At 40.4% G+C, this 18,820-nt stretch overlaps 1 non-coding gene across 1 annotated transcript; it reads left to right on the top strand.

Annotated features, from left to right (window-relative positions):
• Positions 1 to 9,540: 9,540 nt before the first annotated feature.
• Positions 9,541 to 9,671, top strand: LOC123324736. Its single transcript, XR_006540003.1, has one exon. It is a non-coding gene; the product is annotated as a small nucleolar RNA SNORA63 (small nucleolar RNA).
• The last annotated feature ends 9,149 nt before the right edge of the window (positions 9,672 to 18,820 follow it).

Genomic DNA, 18,820 nt, shown 5'->3' with positions numbered 1-18,820 from the left:
TCCTCCTCGCAGGTGCGGCGGCGGCGGGCGAGGCCGGCGATTGGTGGAGACGCGGCCGGGGCGAGGGGCCGGGCCTGACGGAGCGGCGGCTGCGCGGGCCGGGGGCCGAGGTCCTCGCGCCAACCGGACCGCTGCGGCGGCAACCGGGGACCCGGGCCTCGGCCTGCGCCCCGCGGCCCCTCCGCGTGCACCCTCCTCAGGGCCTTGGGGGTTAGCAGGGCTGGGCGGATGCGCGTCGAGAGGACCGGATGATGAGAGGAAGAGAAAACTGTAGCAGAACGGCTCGGGGGGGAACCCTGCGTACAGCGCGGCCTCCGCGACCGGGGAGCAACGCGGTGCCACCCCAGTCCGTCCGCGCGGGACTCCCACCGAGGAGGCCAGGGAAAGGCCGAGAGTCCCACCCAAGAAACCCACCTTAGCTCCTTTTCTCGCGCTGGCCTGGGCGCAGACGCTGGGAGCTTCTGCGCGCTTCTCGCTTTCGACCCTGCATCACAGTCGCCTGGGGCGTGGTGGGGGGTGGGGGAAAACACACCAAACCACAGGTGCCCGGGCTCCACCCCCAAATGTTCTGATTGTGGAAGTCCCGCTTCCTGAATGGGGGGGGAGCCTCCCTTCCCTAAGTAAGAGGCTCGCAAACATTCACTAGTGTGAGAATCACCGGCGTTGCTGGCTAAAAGCACAGATGCTTAGCCCTGCCCAAGACTTATTGAGTCCGTTTCCGGGCGGGGGAAAGGGCGGGAACGTGTATTCTAAGTCCCTCCAGGTGAACGGGATTCAAGAAAAGTTAGAAAAGTACCGAGTAATGAGTGTCCCTATTCGATGTTGTCAAAAAATAGAGGCGGGAAAAACTCCTAGAAGTGACTGCATGTGCTGTTAGATGTAGATGTCTTCCTATCCCCACTTACAAAAAAGCCCAATTATTTTTGCGGTTGAAATGTAAGATACATAGTTTCTGTTTTTAAATAGTTTTTTTATTTAAGTTCTCAAGTTTTGTTGAATGTTGTCATTGAACGAACTTGCACATAGCAGGTATTTTAGATTCTGTGGAGCTTAACAAAATTGTAGGACTCAGCCTGCCTCCAGGGTTGTAAAAAAATTCTGTTTTTTCTCTTGTCTTATTGACAATTTGACACGTTCATTTCATTTAATGTTGTGTCGAAAAGTGAAGCATGAAGTTACTTTTCTGTTACTAGTCATAACATTATCCTTCTAAAGGACCTAAATTCCTAAAATGTATGCCCATCCAGAGAATTGAAATATTTAAAACTGTAAGTATGTATAAGTACTTTGTGTAATTTTTCCTTTATGGCTTTGTTTTTACTTTGAGTTTTCTTGAAGTATTTCCGATCAAATAGTAAAGTGAGCATATCAAATTTTAGGCTTAATCTGTATTTAAACCTTGTGAACTTGCTATCATGGTTTACACTATATAATGGTTTATGATTAAATCAGGCCACAATGACTACATAGAGGATTTTTCTTACAGGTAATGGGGCATGTCAGAGTTTTTGTATTTTTTTTTAAGATTTTATTTATTTGTCAAAGAGAGCATGAGTGGGGGGAGGGGCAGGCAGAGGGAGAAGCAGGCTCGGCGCTGAGCAAAGAGCCTAATGTGGGACTTGATCCCAGGACCCCAGGATCATGATTTGAGCCAAAGGCAGATGCTTAACCAACTGAGCCACCCAGGCATCCCGGAGTTTTTGTATTTTTATTTTGAATTGTAGGTGAGGTCTTATTTAAATATAAAATCCAGGTTTTATAATAAAAAATAAAGATAAATTGTGAGGTTGTGGGGCAACAGACTCGGATACAGCTGGTGAGAATGTAAATTAGTATGTAATCCAATACTCCCTCACCTGCATAGTAGAACCTCCGTGGACCTTTCAGCGCCCACACTAGCGCACTGAAGGTGCAGCTTATCTCACACCAGAAGCCTTGCCACTCCACAGTACTTTCTGGACTCCCAGTGTTACCTGGTTGTAGAATCCTTACTGAACAACTCTTCTTACTGGTATATAATGTGCTGGTATGTCATACATTTAATTATAACCAAGTGGCTAAAAGGACTGTCTGTTGGAACCTTCACTGTGCAGCTAAGGTGATCTTGGACAAGTTACTCAGCATCTCTGGGCTTTGATTCCTCATCTATTATGAACTTATTTCTTTGGTTGTAAGGATTAAATAAGAAAATACATTTGAAGCAGTCATCACAGTGTCTGGCTCATGTTAATCACTGAATAAATATTAGTTTTCATTATTATCAATAATAATATTGTAAAATATTTTTACATTTTCTAAAGCAGAAATTCAGAAAGTATGGATTGAACTGTGCCCCTTGCCGAATTCATATGTTGAAGCCCTAACCCCCAGTGTGACTATATGTGGAGATAGGGCCTGTAAAGAGGTAATTAAGGTTATATGAGGTCATAAGTATGGGACTCTAATCCAGAAGGGCTGGTACCTTATAAGAAAAGCAGCTTTCTTTTTCTGTCAAGAGAGGGTGGGAAGCCAGGAAGAGCTCTCACCAGGAACCACATTGGCAGGCACCTTGATTTCAGACTTCACAGTCTCCAGAATTGTGAGAAAATGTCTGTTGTTTAAGCCACTCAGTCTGTGGCATCTTATTATGGCAGCCCAACCTCACTAAGACAGTCAGTACGTTTTTGCATTTTCTAGAAGCAAACAAAAAATATTAATGTACACTATTTGAAGTAAACCACTGCATTTCATAAAGTAGGTCATCTATCAATAGACCATCTCATGCAGTAATTTGGTAGTATAATACTCAGTTTTAGAGTGTTCTAGAAAACATTCTAGAAAAAACAGTTCCTCCTTTATTGAAGCTCTGGGAAGCTCAGATACCTTTCAGATTTCTTATCCTCGAGCCTATCAATAATTTTCGGTACAGTGAATATCTCCGTTGAGCTGTCAGTTTGGAATTCTTAACTAATTCAGTTCTCTATTTTGATGGCATAGTATGAGTGCTTTCTTGACTACACAGAAAACTGGGGACAGAAGCTGATGCTAGAGACTTAAGATGAAGTTTATTACTGCAGCTTGAACTTAGGACAGAGAGAAAAATACCAAAGAGGCTGCTTGCTAAAAATATAATTTATTTTTGCGAATTTTGTAGCGGTCAGGCTCTGTTGCAAAGAACAGAACTCATGAATTCACTCAAGGTGAATTCATTCAATCATAGGTAGACTGAAGAACATAGGTAGAACCTGAGAAAAAATACTCAAAAGTCACAATGAAAGGGCAAACCAAAGGGCAAATAGGAGCTGCTGCCTATCTATGGCCAAGATGCTGCCTGCCAAATTTGCTGCTTTGGCTACAGCTGCTGATTTCCAGAATTGTACCTGACATTGCAATACTTTATTTATTGTCTGTCTCCCTCTATATACAAAGGAACTTAGTTTTTCTGTTCACGGTTATATACCACAGCAGTGAGAACAGATCTTGGTTTGTAGTAGGGATAAACACATAGCATCATAGGTAACACTCATCCAGTAAACCATCAGGGCCATTGTTGGATAAGCCTTTAACGAAATGGAAGGGGGAAATATGAATTACAACTCATTTGTCTGTCTCATGGCCTGTAAGGTCAACTTATACACTCTGCATTACTAAGAGTAGAGAAAAGGAGAAAAGCAGAGAATAGAGAGCAGTAGTCAGTGTGACCAAAAAGATAAGTCATTCAGAATTAATCAAGGTTTCAACATCAGAATAGAAGATCCAGAAAGTGAGGGCAGAGAAGATGGATGAAATTTACAAGAAAAAAGTGTTCAAAACTAAAGAGAGACATGAGTCTGCAAATGTATAAGACCTACTGAGTCCTAAGAAGGAAAAAGAAAAGGTCTTCATGGAGGCATATCTTAAAATTTAAGGATAGCAAGAATTAAAAGATTCTCAAAGCTTCCAGATAGCAAATACAGGTCCTCTATAAAGGAATGAGAATCAGGCCAGCAACAGGCTAGCTTCCCATCAACAGGACTGGAAATTAGGAGATGAGCAAGCCTGAAAGTTCCATGGGAAAATGATTTTGAACTTGGAACTCTAAACCAAGCCAAACTATCAATAAAATATGGGGGCAGAATGAAAAAGAAAGTTAAACATGAACTGAGAAAGCTTCCTCACCCAAATACTCTTTTTTAGGGTGTTCTTAAGAATGTGGGGTGGCAAAACAAGGGAATTAACCAAGAAATTGGAGCAGGTTGAATGTATGAGCAATAGGACCAACTCAGAAAAGCAATGAAGGCAAGTCCCAGGAGGACAACCATGCAGCAGGCCTGAGAGCCCCCCATACAAATCGAAAGGAGACCTCAGGACTGCAAGAGAACTGCCCACGGAAAGAAGAGAGTCCTTAGATGTGACAGTATCCTGCAAATGTCGGAAGAAACTATTCTAATGATGCCATGAAGGCAGACCATTCGAGTAAAAATAAAAAGGCAACTCGAAGTCAAGAGGGCTGGGGGTGTATGACTAAAAATATACAAAAAACAGGTATAGCATAGTCAGGGAATACAAGTCACATGGGCAGGAGTTGTTTACTGATTTTGTTTTGTTTACTGGAGTAACAAAAAACGGAAGTAAACAAAAGAGTTGTCTACTGATTTTCAAATTTACACTTCACCTGTAGACAAATCTCCTAACTATGGTTACAAAACATTTTAAATGTTAATCATGATAATGGAAAGAGAAGAGAAAGGTATGGAATACAATATTCTTATGTGACAAAGTAATTGAAACTTATAATACTGCTTATAATTGGAAGAATCATCATTTTAAGATTATTAGTATCACAAAGGTACTTAATGGAAAAGCTAATGATGGTGGTATAATTTATTAGGTATTACAGGTAGGGAAAATTTGAGGTGGTTTAATAAACCCTTAATTGTATTGGCAGGAAGTGAGTATGCAAGATCTAACACTGATTATGTCCAGAATTAGTGGCATAGAAAGAGGAGGGTACCAATGAGCTAAATGTGATTGCCTCTGGGGAGCAAGATTGGGAGGTTTGGGCAAGGAGGGGTTGGGGGTTCATTGCTTTGTGTTCGGCTTGCTTGAATTGATCCATTCATTTACATGACGAATATTTGTTGTGTACCAAAATGTGCCAGGCACAGGAATGAAACAGAAGATTTGGGGACACAGAATATTTTCTACCATGACAGTGCCAAAATTTGAAATTGAATATTAGCCTTGTTCTGAAATTTTTTTTTTAAGATTTTATTTATTTGAGAGAGAGTGAAAGCGAGAGAGATCACAGAGGGAGAGGGAGAAGCAGACTCGCCGCTGAGCGGAGAGCCTGATGCGGGGCTCCATCCCAGGATCCTGGGATCATGACCTGAGCCGAAGGCAGACGCTTAACTGACTGAGCCACCCAGGCGCCCCCGAAATTTTCTGATTAGGCAATCGATGCCAACCATGTTGTTCCTCCCTTCTCATGCCCTTCCTCTTGAGTTGTCTTGTTTGAACACACACTTTTCAGTCATCTGACACCCATACCCAGTGTTGTTTGTTGGTGTTGTGGGGAACCTGGGGATAAGGCAACAAAGGAGGAAGGTGCCTTTCCTACACCAGTGGGGTGGTTGGTGAGGTCTCAGGATTTCTGTGGAGGTGATTTGTGGTTTTGGAGTTGCAAACTGATGTGAGCTGGAGCAGCAAGCATGATGAATGTATTGGGCAGGCTACCTGGGAGCAGGAATGAGAAAAGCCCTCTCTTTTTCCCATATAACAGAGTCATGCTTCTTAAGCTGACTGCAGCTTAGAATCACATAAAAGCATTTAGAAAACAATGCCCAGGTGTAGCCCCTTCCCTACTACTGATTAAATGAAAAGTCTCTGGTGAAGGGACTTCAGGCACCTGATTCAAATCATTAACATTGAATTCACAAGCAATGTTCACAAAATTGATCAAGCTGACAAAACAGATTAGAGCTTCAAACCAGTTTTCATCCTGATATTCATACTATAGCCAGGCTGAGAAAGAGCACACTCACTTCTTTGACCCTATAATACATAGTTATAGCGTAAACAGAAAATGTGTAGCTTATATTTAATTAATAAAGTTAACTTATTGGTTAAAAGCCCCCTACACACACATACGAGTTTACAGTTCTCATCTCACCTTTTATTCCTACCGCCGCCCATGCTGTTCTTTCCAAACATAGCAGAGGAGTCTCTCCTTAGGATTTTGCATTGGCTGTTCCCTTTGTCTGGAACACTCTTCCCACCATATCCACACGGCTAACTTCCTCCCCTCCTCAGAGTCCACTCAAATATCACCTTCTCAATGAGGCTGACTCTGATCACCCTGTTTAAAACTGTAATCTGCCCTCCTTGTCCCAAGGCGGTACTCCCAATCTCACCTTACTCTACTGTTATTTTTATCATAGCACTTATTACCTTCTGACATATTATATAATTTGCCTGCTTAATGTAACCACTGTGTAATGTTTGTTCCCTCCCATTAGAATGTAAACCAAAGAGATAAGGTTTTTTCCATTTTTTTCACAAATGAAACTTGTGTCTGGAACAGTGCCTAACACATAGTTAACACTCAAATATTTGCTGAACTTCAGTGGCCTCTTAAAATATCATTCCATACAAGATATGTGTTTAGCCATGTTACAATAATATGTGTTTGGAGCGTGCCAGCATTACACTGTTACATAATGTCTTTATGGAGTTGCAAATCTACCCAAGCAAAAGTTCTGTCTCCCAGTGAAGCATGCTGGAAAGCTGGGCTGGGAGTCAGAAAACCTGGGCTTTAGTCTTGTCTGTTAAGTAGGTATATAATATTGAGCAACTTACCTTCACCCCTCTGAGCCTCACTTACATAATCTGTAAAAGGCATTTGTTATAAATGAATTCCAAGTTCTCTTCCTCTTCTGTCATACAATATTTTATTACCAAAGGTGAGATGGAAACACGTTAAGTTCTTGTTGTTTTCTATTTTATTATAAAAACAGTTAAAATATGCACCAATCTCCACATTGCAAGTTGAATTTAGTATAGTGGTTAAAAGTTATCCTCCGTGGAATCAGACTGTCCTTATTTTAATCCTTGCTTAGCTGCTCATTACCTATGTATTAAATGAGTTATTAAACATCTCTCAGCCTCAGTTCCTTCTTCTGTAAAATGAATACCGTAATAGTACCAATTTCAGAAGTCATTGTTATATTTACTGTGAAATTAGATAATCCATGTAAAACATTTAACACAGTGCATGGTTCATGGTAAGGGCTCAATAACTGCTAGTTACTAACTTTTTATGAAATATTCATCTTGCAATACTTTGTTTGTGGAAATAAATGAAGACTCATCAGATGAGAAAAGCAAAGGCTATTTTTATTCTGAGCTTGCTGTAGAATGGAGTCGGCCACCACCACCACTTGCATTTTGGCAGACACTCAAAGGAAAGCAGATGAGTGGGAAAGCTTTTAGTGGGAGGGGAAGTTCTCAGGAAGGCCCTGATTGGAGGCTGTTGGCAAGGGGTAGTTCTAGGCAGGCTAGCTAGAAGCCAGGCATCCCATGTGATTAGTTTGGGGTGCATATTTGGCTTTCTCTGTTGGGTGCTAAGTCAGAAGCAGGAAGAAAAAATAGGGGAGCTATCAGTTATTTAGCAAGTCCCGGACATTTGGAGCCAATTATTACAGAAGTTATTGTTAGCAGTCTAGCTTCCTGTAACACTGACATAGCAGCCTGGCTTCCTGAGCTGTTTATTGTAGGTGAAGGGGTTGGATTCCTGAGCAGGTGGCTGCAGGTTTTGGGTCAAAGTTTTATTTTTATATATGGTCTGATCATCATCTGTTTGCATATTCAGCCTCTCAGATTCATAAGAAAACAAGTCAGGATTTAATTTCCTTCATTGAATGCGGCTTTTTAATATCTCAGAATAATATTAAATCTGGGGACAATTTAATTAACTCAATTCATTTGTTTACTTTGATATAGTGGTTTTAGATGTTATTTCAATTAAGAGTCAATTTAGGGGGCATCTGGTGACTCCGTTGGTTAAGCGTCTGACTCTTAATTGCAGCTCAGGTCATGATCTCAGGGTCATGAGATCGAGCCCCAAGTCAGGCTCCACACTCAGCGTAGAGTTGGCTTGAGATTCTCCCTCTCCTTTTATCCCTCCCCGCCACCTCACAAGCTTGCCCTCTCTCAAATAAATAAATAAATCTTTGGAGGAAAAAAGAGTCAATTTAGTTCCAGTGGGAGATTCTATTTGGATGATGATAGTAGCTAAGCTTTATTCGCAAGGTTATCAAGAATATCAACTGGAGAAAAATGGATTGTTTTAGTTTTTTAATAGATCACTTATTTATTTGATTTAAATATTGATATTTTGTTGATATAAACTTATCCAATCAGCATCTTGCAAAGTACATTACCTTCCATTAATCAGTTTTATACATAAAAAAGGCTTAGAACAAATATAATTATAGATATCCTTTCTACCTTAATCATCCTCTTCAATAATTCTTTGCTCATTAAATCAGAGAAAATTCTAAAATGCCTGGCAAAGTTATTTTTAGAAAGGGACCCATTTCTGACATTTCCCTCTAGAATTTCAATTTATGCCACCAAATAGGATAATTTCATAAAGACATTGACATTATTTTTTACTTTAAAATAGATTTTTGTTATTTTGTTCCTAACTTTATTCTTTTATATTTTGGGGGGGACTATTTGGCCTCCTTGGTTAATAATATAGCAGTTCTTTTATATGTATGGGTCTCAGAATCTTTCAAGTTGTTTAACAATTAACAGTGACTTGTTTGAAGATTCTCACTCTTGTTGAACATCCACTGCTATTTTGTATTTATTTCCTATAGATTTGAAAGAAAGGACTATGATGTCGAATACATCACAGATTAGATTACTTGGAAAGAACAGTTGAATTTCCACCATTATATAATTTCTTCTTGATATGTTTCAGTGATAAAAGAAGAGGAATTGCAAACCTGGCATCTTAAGGCATTTAAAAATTAGCAAATTATTTTAAAATAAGACAACCTCTATTTATGTAATAGTGATATCATCAGATATATAGTATTACTAAAATAACTATTTGTCCTTGTTCTCAATCTTAAAACAGATTATTATAAATCTCAGAAATAAATTTAACCATAAATGTGAACATATAGTTATTTCTAAATTTTATGGTGGAATATGTACCAGTCAAACATAGTTGAATTAGTCATTTTATCAACTGTCTAACTGCCTATTACATTTCTATAACTAGAATCTTTCATAGGGTTGTTCTTTTGGAAGGTGGCCATGGAGTGTGCTTATTTGCATTTTGTTTTTAAGAACCATAATAGAAAGCCATAAAAACTCATACTAAGTATGCTAGAAATTTAATGTGGCATCCAGAGCTCAGAACTAGACTTTGGACTCAACTTCTGTAAAAGCGTGTAAAACACATGCGATTCCAGGGAGGGGCAGGAGGATCAATTTTCTTCCCTGTGTAAAAATACTACATATGCAAGATTTAATTGCCAGAGTTAACTCATGAAAGACACAGAAGCGATGCAGGATCTAGTTACAATGTAGCTGTAAAGTGCTGCCTTGTCTTTGCCCCCTGCTCAAAATAAAGCTGTTACCTTTCTAGTCCTGTCCGCCATGGTGCTTAGCAGTCAGGGATGCATGGTCTTAGACATGTTTACCAAGTAAAACACTGACTTGAGGGGCGCCTGGGTGGCTCAGTCATTAAGCGTCTGCCTTCGGCTCAGGTCATGATCCCAGGGTCCTGGGATCGAGCCCCACATCGGGCTCCCTGCTCAGCGGGGAGTCTACTTCTCCCTCTCCCACTCCCCCTGCTTGTATTCCCTCTCTCGCTGTGTCTCTCTCTGTCAAATAAATAAATAAAATCTTTAAAAAAAAATAAAAAAAAGAAAGACACAGAAGCATTACATAAACTAATTAAATAAAGACATTTGAAATCTATCCACTCAGTATTTTCTTTCTTATGCGTATATATTTTATTGCAGAAAGATTCTGTTTGGCTTGTTTATAAATCTGTCTGCTCGTATTTAATGTACTGTCTCGTTCTTTCATTGTGATTTATATTCTCTCCTTCTTTATAAATATGTCAAAGTATCTTTCAGACTAGATTGTATCCTTTTTTCTAGTCCTTAGTGTACAAATTCTTCTATTTGTTGTGTCTGCTAATACTCTTCCCAGTGATCGATTTCCTCAAGAAGATATGATGTCTAGCTGTAAGTTCATCTCCAGCGGGGGGTGATTTGGGGACTTATGCCACACACTCAGGATGTAGATACCACAGCCCAGTTTCATATTTGCTTCTGCTTAGAAGACCGGATGGGGTCTACCATATCTAGATGAGTTTTAATGAAAATATCTCAGTTGGGAATCATTTGAGCCAAACAGAGAGAATGAAGTTTGACTCTAGAGCTCCCCACAAGCTGAGGCACTAGATTCCTTTTCCACCCAGCTTCCTTGCAGTCTGCTAAGCAGGATCAGTAGCTGTGGTTTTTCTATTTCATGGAAAGGCCAGCTCCTTATGACTCCTGGTCATATGCAGGAAGTTTACAGGTAGGTCTTTTGGCTATGACATGCTTCATGTTCTTCAGAATCCCAGCACCCTGCTCTCAAGCATAATATCTGGTTTCAACATATCCATTAGCTGGGAAGACCTTATAACTTAGCATCCAAATCAGGGCACTTCGAAAATTGGAAGGGGACATTGTTTGAATTACTCAGAAACAATAGGTACAAAGCAAGGCAGTCCTTTTCTTTTCTTTTCTTTTTTTTAAGATTTTATTTGTTTATTTGACAGAGACACAGCGAGAGAGGGAACACAAGCAGGGGGAATGGGAGAGGGAGAAGCAGGCTTCCCGCTGAGCAGGGAGCCCAATGTGGGGCTCGATCCCAGGACCCTGGGATCATGAGCTGAGCCGAAGGCAGATGCTTAACGACTGAGCCCCCCAGGTGCCCCAAGGCAGTCCTTTTCAAACCAGTACATGTGTGGTAAACCTATAGTCACTCCAAGGTGTGAGCTATTTTGGCTTCTGCTCCTGCTCGCTACTCACTGTCCCACATTTTGCATTTCTTTATTTCTACAGTGTGGAGATTTTCCTGTCAACTTCTAGCTTGACAGTACATCCCAAGCTTCCACTGTTAGAGTTGATCCATGTGTCTGTGTTAGGAGCAAGGGGTCCTTCCCATATCAACTTGTTCTGAAAATTCATTAATTTCTTTAATATATGCAAGTCTTCCTGCTCCTTGTGAGACCCAGCTGAGTTTGTTAGCTATTTCCCTATTATCATAATCACACTTACTAGAATCCTGGATATAAAGATGGTAAATAATTTCACCCTTTTTCTCCCTTGAAATGGTTGACTGAATTTTGTCTTATATTATATGGTTTCTGAATGTTCATCATTCCTAGGGTAAAGTAAAATAGTTCTTTTATTTCTCTCCAAAGAATCAGACTAGTATTTTGAACTTGAATTTACTACTGATATGCACGATGCTTAATAATACTTTATTGTTATTTGACATCTAATTACAGCCAGCAAAACTACTTTGGCAGTAGAATTCACACCTAATTGCTCATTACTCAGAGTCAGGATTCCACTCTATGGGAGTGGGACTAGCAAAAGCCAAGAAAGCTCTGAATAGACTGAAGTACAAGAAAACTAACAGAAAACGACACCCACACATGCGAACAAAGCAGGCCTGTTTTTAAATCTGAATTAAGTCAAAACGGGCAGGAGGGTTTTGGCCTGCAGTAGAAATCTAGTGACCAGAACTGGGTCCCAAGGTGGATGAGCTGCACACATCAGGCAGAGTCCACACATGTGCTGAGTTTAGACGTTCACGGCACAGCCACAAATTAAATGAGGCCAAGTGGGTCATGAGCTCTTAGAGGAGAGGCTATTGGAGCGCATTCATTGTGTTCCGCTGCCTCTTCAGTCCCCTATATGTTGTCCATTCCTTCAGACATGCATGTCTTCCTTCCGACAGGATCCTTTGTTATCCTCTGAAGACTCTCCAGGCCCAGGCAGAGCACTCAGGACTGGCAAGGACAAACTTGTTGCCAAGGCAGCAGTTGGCAATGAGCCTCCATTAATACAGCTTGGCTTTATTGCAACTCTGGTAACTGCCTTCTCTACCTCTCCCACTTCTTCCATTCCAGCTTTTCCCTGCTGACCATAATCCAGCTTTTTTCCTGCTTTATATTTCTAGCTGGGCACTCCTACCATCAGCCCATCCTGATGGGTTTTGTTCAACAAAGCTTTTTACTTTCTTACATTGAGGAATGGCCCAAACCCTATGTAATTCATGGATGTGTTACACTTCTTGGCTTCATCTTATGAAGGTATAATTTAGAGCCAAGACCTGAAATAAAATAGAGTCAAAGTTTTATTTACTCTCTTAACAGAAGGAAATATCTTCTTTTTTCTTCTAAGTCTTTTGATTACTTAGAAAAATATATTTCTGGAGCACCTGAGTGGCTCTGTTGGTTAAGTGTCAGATACTTGGATTCGGCTCAGGTCCTATTCTCATGGCTCATGGGATCGAGCCCCTCATTGGGCTCACCGCTTGGCAGAAGTCTGCTTGGATATTCTTTTTTTTTTTTTTTAATTTATTTATTTGACAGAGAGATAGCACAAGCAGGCAGAGCGGCAGGCAGAGGGAAAGGGAGAAGCAGGCTCTCTGCTGAGCAGGGAGCCCGATGCGGGGCTCGATCCCAGGACCCTGGGATCATGACCTGAGCCGAAGGCAGGCACTTAATGACTGAGCCACCCAGGTGCCCCTGCTTGGATATTCTGTCCCTCTGCTCCTTCCCCCACTTATGTTCTTTCTCTCAAAAAAAAAAAAAGTATCATATTTCCGATTGTGACAATACAGTTACTGCTTCTCTGAGTTTCATAATATATTAACCTGTACATCTAAAGCAAACACACAGAAAGCAAAGAGAAACTGTACATCTAAAGCAAACACACAGAAATGACATAGAAACACACTTGTGTATCTCATCTATCTTACATATTTTAATCACACACTCTGGAAAATTCCAGTGTCACTGTTCTCTGTCCTGTCTTTGACTCCCTAGCCTACCTGCACAGGTTAGGATTCCTTGACAACAAGTCAATTTATGCTCTGTTGAACAAATATTTTCTTTTCTATTTATTTTATCTCAATACTTATCTGTTTTCCTTATCCTGCCCAAATAAAATTGTAAAAGCTATACCTTCGCCAAAAATATAAATCTTAAGCCTTTGCAGAGTATTCAAAGTAAGTGGTCAATTTTAACTGCTGTTTAACATCTTACCCTTAACTTTCTGGTGACCTCCAAATACTAGTAGTTACAGCAATACACCAAGATATTTCTTGTCTTGAGCCTTTGTGCCAGCTTTCTTTTTTCCCTGGAATGACCTTTTTTTAAAAAAAATTACTGAGCAGTATTCCATTATATGGTATTCCATTATAAAAACTACCATAACTATTTACCATGTGATGGGCATTGGAGTTATTTCCAGTTTGGGCTTATCATGGACAAACATTTAAAAAAAAAAACTGTTGTAAGCATTTGCAAGCATGTCTTTGTATAGATGTGTGTTTTCATTTCATCTGGGAAAGACCCAGGAGTGGGATTGCTGAGTCATTGGATAGTGTATCCCTACCTTCAGAAAAAAATTTAGAACTGTTTTCCAACGTGGCTCTATTACTTTGCATCCCCACCAGCAATGAATGAGAGTTTCAGTTGCTCAATATCTTCGACAACACTTGGTGTTGTCAGTCTTTTTAATTTTGGATATTCTGGTAGTATGTAAACTAGCATCTCATTTGGGTTGTAATTTGCTTTTCATGAATGATTAATACTATTGAGCATCTTTTCATATGCTTGTTTAGATTCTGAATACGAGTTCTTTCACAGAGGTTCTCTGTATAAGGTTCCATTCATCTAATTCCTCTCACTATTCCCTGGGGCAAGAGGGATGTGCAATAGTCCCTGAAGCCATGCTGTCAACCCTGGATGGCTTTTCTCCACATCTCAGGAGAGAGAACAAGTTAAGCCACAGTTATCTTGGATGTCTCTACCTAGCAGCTGAACTGATACCAATCCATCATAGTATCTTGCCTGTTTCTTCTTAACCTCCTGAAGAATTGGGTGAATTTCCTTCTAATAGCTGATATCAAAGTCAAAGGAGTTCGACTTGAAACATGAATGGAGTTCTTGGTGGTGGGGAGAGTGATTTGCATTAATGTAGGGGGAGAATTACAAGGAAGAAAATTTTGGTTCAGAACAGGAAAACTTTTTTTTTTTTTTAAGATTTTTGTTTATTTATTTGACAGAGAGAGACACAGCGAGAGAGGGAACACAAGCAGGGGGAGTGGGAGAGGGAGAAGCAGGGGGAGTGGGGAAGGGAGAAGCAGGCTTCCCGCGGAGCAGGGAGCCCGATGCGGGGCTGGATCCCAACACCCTGGGATCATGACCTGAGCCGAAGGCAGATGCTTAACGACTGAGCCACCCAGGCGCCCTACAGTAAAACTTTCTAACAAAGAGCAAAATTGCTCATGTGGAAGGAAACGGCTGGGGAGTTTAGTTCGGTTGTGGGCTGGCATTTGCTAACTATGTGATCCTGGACAACTCGCCTAAACTCTCACATTCTGTCTCCTGATGTATAAAACAGGGATAGTAATTTTTGGTATCTCTACTTCAAAGGGTTTTTGTAAAGATGATATGAGATAACATATGTGAAAGGTCTGTACAAATGCAATAGAATTAGTAGGAAGAGCCATTAGTGATACAAATAAAAAATAGGTGTAGAAAGTAGCATTGGTCAGCATTCAGCGTGCCGCCTCAGGAAGAAGGGCGCTTCCTGCCTCCCGAGGTAATATTCCGGCAGAGGCTGGACAACCAGCCCTTAGCATGTTGTGGAAAGGAATCTGTTGGACAGAACCTCAACCATCTGGTCTTTAATGTTCCTTCCAAGTCTAAGCCTCTGTATCTGCGCTATTGTCAATCACTGTATGCTTTTTCTGGTCCTTTGGCAAAGTGCTACAGTCAGTACCCAAGGAAGCAGGGACACGGTATAAAATAAGAGGTAGTGAGATATTTTAAGTACTCTAATTGTGAAAGCTGTTCATTTAATTTCTACCACCTCCTTTGAAGCACTATTAGTGAATAGCAAGTAGGATTCAACATTAGTCACTTTTAGGAACACTGAGCTAAAGTTGATCCTTGTTAAAAATAAGGCATGGACTTAATTTGTGGACACAGACCTCACATTTTGGAATACTTGGGAGCAAAGATTTCCAGGGTCACTGGTATTTCAGATACATGAAGTTTAGTAATTTTTTTAAAATTAACATTGTTAGGAATAGACATTTTGGGAGTTATCAAATATCTGGAATGTTTTAAAATCATGTATATTTAAAAAATTTTCAAATATGTTTAAGTTAATAAACTTCTTCCTTTAACAATATATATTTGAATTTCTACTTTAGAAGTAATTTGGTCATTACATAAAGTTAAGAAAGGAGTATACATTTCTGTAAAAAGAAGAAAATGAGAATTATAAGAATCATACCACTAAATGTAACCACTGTTAATATTTTTGGACATTCCTTTCTACAATATACATACATATACCCATATAAATACATAATATATACATACATACATACATACATACACTTTTAAAATGGGGATCCTGCTTTCATTAAATATTTATTTGAAAATCATACTGTAATAGTTTCCTAATAGTACACTCTATATTTTAAATCTAACATGTTTAACAGTATTCCCTCCCACTGAACATTTGGGCATAAAACGTGGGACTTACTTAATCATCTAAACCAGGAAAATTCCATTCCGAGCTCTTTTGTGTGTATTTTATTCCCCAGTGCAATGTGAGTTTGAGTTGGCTCAGATCATTGAGGTCTTTTTGTATCAAATCCAGTTGTCTGCAGACAGCTAGATCGTTGTGGCCCTATCTATCATGGTCCTCCACCTCCTAGCCAAATATGGCCATGGTCTGACAGGCAAGTCTTCCAAAGCAAGAGGGGAAAGCAAACCATGCTGTGTTCTAATGGATGCCACGCACTCCCAGATTGTATTAGGCATCAGGCTGGTCACTGCTTTTTTTTTTTTAAGATTTTATTTATTCATTTGAGACACAGAGATACAGAGAGAGAGAGAGAAAGCATGAGCAGGGAGAGAGGCAGAGGGAGAGGGAGAAGCAGGCTCTCTGCTGAGCCAGAAGTCCGATGTGGGGCTCGATCCCAGGACCCTGGGATCATGATCCGAGCCCAAGGCAGACGCTTAACCATCTGAGCCACCCAGGCGCCCCTGGTCACTGCTTTAAGAGGGATGTTCTTTTAAGGTAAGTAATTCTTTACCAGAAGTCTTTTTTTTTTTTTTTAAGATTTTATTTGACAGAGAGAGCACAAGCAGGGGAAGGTCAGAGGGAGAGGGAGAAGCAGGCTTCCCACTGAGCAGGGAGCCCGATGCAGGACTCCATCCCAGGACCCTGGGATCATGACCCGAGCCGAAGGCAGATGCTTAGGCGAAGGCAGACGACTGAGCCACCCAGGTGCCCCTTTACCAGAGGTCTTTATCTGGAATCAATCTTGAAATGGATGAAAGAAGTTGAGGATTCAATGTTGTACTTTCTACAGAGGATATTTTAAGAAAAACTAATTTGATCTGAAAATGTAGACTCAGAAACACCAGCTGGATAAACTTGTAAAGGAAAAAACTTAAGAATCCTATGTCCCTTACATTTTAGGAAAAATCAACCTCATAACTGTGTAAATAAGACAGATCTTAATGGCTAGCTAAGCTAGGCCAGCAACATAACAATCCTAATGAAAAGTTAGAAATGCAGTTGGTAATAGGAACACGGAGGGCTAGGTGGGCTGGGAACCAGGACTGAGGGAGAGGTTCATGACCTCCCTTTCCCACAGCCCACAGCTGTCTTCTTCATTCTTCACAGAAGTTGGATGAGGCCTCTACCATTAGGACAAAGACTGGGTTCATACCACGAACCTATAGCCACTTCCAAATAACTTAGATGTCCCACACTCAGACCCAGAGAGTGCAGAGCTACGATTCTAAGACTTCTTCCTCAGATGAAACTTTAATGTGGAAGTGAGCCACATCTTAAGATGCTCCTGCCCCTTAGATATTTTTTTATTTTGTATTTTATTTTATTTAAATTCAAATTAGTTAACATATAGTGTATTATTAGTTCCAGGGGTAGAATTTAGTGATGCGTCAGTTGCATATAACACCCAGTACTCATGACTTCAAGTGCCCTCCTTAATGCCCATCACCCAGGTACCCCATCCCTCTACCCACCTCCCCTCCAGCAACCCTCAGTTTGTTCCCTAGAGTTAAGAATCTCTCATGGTTTGTCTCCCTCTCTGATTTTATCTTGTTTTCTTTTTCCTTCCCTTCCCCTATGATCCTCTATTTTGTTTCTTAAATTCCACATATGAGTGAAATCATATGATTTTTGTCTTTCTCTGACTTATTTTACTTAACATAATACACTCTAGTTCCATCCACATCGTAGCAAAAAGATTTCATTCTTTTTGATGGCCGAGTAATATGCCATTGTGTGTGTGTGTGTGTGTGTGTATTACATCGTCTTTATCCATATGTCGATGGACTTCTGGTGCTGCCCATTAGATATTATGTTAATTTGGTGAAAGCAGTTATAAGCAAGGATGCAGAATGTGTGACTGGCATGATTCTAAGGGGTCAATGGGTGAGAATAAGGAAGGGGGCACATAAAAATTAACACAGAATACTTGTCAGGTACGTCTAAGAGCATTATACATACTAATCCATTTAAACCACATAGCAGTACCAAGGAAATTTTATCATTATAAAATATATTTTATTTCTGATTATATTATGCTAAGTAATTTTTGCCTGTCAGTCATTAGACACAAGTGAAGCAGAGGAAGACCTAATTCTTGATTGTATCGAGTTGATCTTGAATAGGGAAGCATGTAAAAAGTAGTTTAAGAAGGGCGGGTAGATAACTGCTTAGAGGGGAAGGAAGACCTGAACAGCTCCAAGTTACTAGGCTGCTCCTTTACATTCTGAGAGTGGGTGGGTTTTGGCTTGCGACAGGTGAGTGATTACCTTTTTACCCTCTACATTTAGTGCCTTTCTAGGACAGCTGCTTCCCCCAGGTTATTCCCCTCTTTTAGAATGTCACTGGCTACTGGCTGAAAGTTTAGATAAGCAATATAAACTAGAAGCAAAAATGTTGACTTTTACTTACAAACACATCAAAACACACCATGCTATTACATGGGAGGCGAATAAAAGCAAACACCGACAGAGCCTTCCAGAATGCTTCACATAGATTAACACATGGAATCCACAACATGGCCCTGTGAAAATCCCCACACACAGCACAGGGAGGTTAAATATTTTACCCAAGAACACAAAGCTCAGACATGTTGAAGTCATGATTCCAACCTTCCAAGTCTGGATCTCAAACCCACACCCTTAATCACTGTTCCCTGAGAAAATCAGTCCTCTGCCCACTCCGATGTGAACGCTTGAACATGTCACTGCGTTTGTTTCTCTGTTTTCCTCTCCTTGATGTACCCCCCCTTGGTAAGTCATTTGAGAGTGAAAAATGATATAACATATGTGACTGTGTAAATAATACTACAAGGTGTTGTTTTTCATTGTTTTAAGCGTAAAGCTCTAGCAGTTGGGAGATCTCCCTTAAAAGCCAACATTATATTGGTACTTCCTTTTACTCCTGGGGGAACTGCGGCACTGACTCTGCAGCTGGCTTCAGTGTCT

Source organism: Neomonachus schauinslandi, chromosome 4 (genome assembly GCF_002201575.2).
Source record: "Neomonachus schauinslandi chromosome 4, ASM220157v2, whole genome shotgun sequence".
Classification (NCBI taxonomy): Eukaryota; Metazoa; Chordata; class Mammalia; order Carnivora; family Phocidae; genus Neomonachus; species Neomonachus schauinslandi.
Note: the sequence above shows the minus strand (reverse complement) of the source record. Positions and strands in the feature narration are given on the sequence as shown.